Here is a 1,014-nt window from a genome sequence, read left to right on the forward strand (position 1 = left end):
AGTAGCACATCTACATCTCATGGCATAGTAGCACGTCCACATCTCCCAGTATCGCACCACATCTCACAGTACATTAGTGTGTTGAACCCTTGGCAACTTCTGGAGGAGCCCTTGGTTTTCTGGGAACTCGATCTGAGAAATTCTGAAATAAGGGGTGGTTAGGTCTTAGAATTATCTGTTAATCAATAGACGTTGGTGTTAGGAGTAAAAATGGCTTATATTGAGGAAAGCTAGAGAAAAAAAAATACTGTTGGATAGACTTAGGAAGGATATTCCCTTGAAGAGAGAGATTGCAGAATAATTGAAGTATAATTAAACTGGATAGAAAGTGTAACACCGAAGAGCTATAGGTGTCACTTTGCCAAACCTCCCCAGAAATACCACTGCTTCTCTATGCCAGTAAACATTAAATTAGAACAATTTAATATCGCCATTAGCTTCTATTACCTCCATGGTCTCTTTCTCTAGTACCAGGAACAAAATAGGTATATCGGTTTCCAAAGCACGTAGCTTGAATCAAAAACTTATCCAGAACATGCTCCTCAGCTTTAAAAGTCTTGGCTGCAAAGGAAAATCAATTTATGAAAAAAAGGCCCTCAACTTAATTTATGGTAAGGAAAGGTAAACATTAGAAAGGGACAATGCTATCTATGGCACAGTCCCTGCTATATTGTCAGAATGCCATTGTTAGAGTTTACATACACTGTAAGTGCAAGTTTTATACCCCAAGATAACATTAATTTAAAAACAGTGGTAGTACTCACATGCAAGGTATAAGGTTCTTGAAGAGCCTTTCCTGACTCCAAGAAGCAGCAAATCTTTTTCAGTCTTAAATGTGGATATTTTAATATTATCTGGTACAAAATAATGAAAAATGAAAACAGAATAACCATTAGGCGTATTCTAAGGGTGGTGATTAATTTATAGCATGTCTGCTTTATATGGCTGCCACCCAACACATTTTGGGCGATTTGCCACATTTATAAAACATATTTGCAGCTATGTTAACCCGAC

General features: G+C 37.3%; 1 long non-coding RNA gene across 1 annotated transcript; it reads right to left on the reverse strand.

Moving 5' to 3' along the window:
- Positions 1-425: 425 nt before the first annotated feature.
- On the reverse strand, positions 426-857 carry LOC140321514 (uncharacterized). Its single transcript, XR_011918967.1, has 2 exons — positions 765-857; positions 426-561 (listed from the first exon to the last, which is right to left on the reverse strand). It is a non-coding gene; the product is annotated as an uncharacterized lncRNA (long non-coding RNA).
- Positions 858-1,014: the final 157 nt, after the last annotated feature.

This window comes from Pyxicephalus adspersus, unplaced genomic scaffold (assembly GCF_032062135.1).
Source record: "Pyxicephalus adspersus unplaced genomic scaffold, UCB_Pads_2.0 Sca6264, whole genome shotgun sequence".
Lineage (NCBI taxonomy): Eukaryota > Metazoa > Chordata > Amphibia > Anura > Pyxicephalidae > Pyxicephalus > Pyxicephalus adspersus.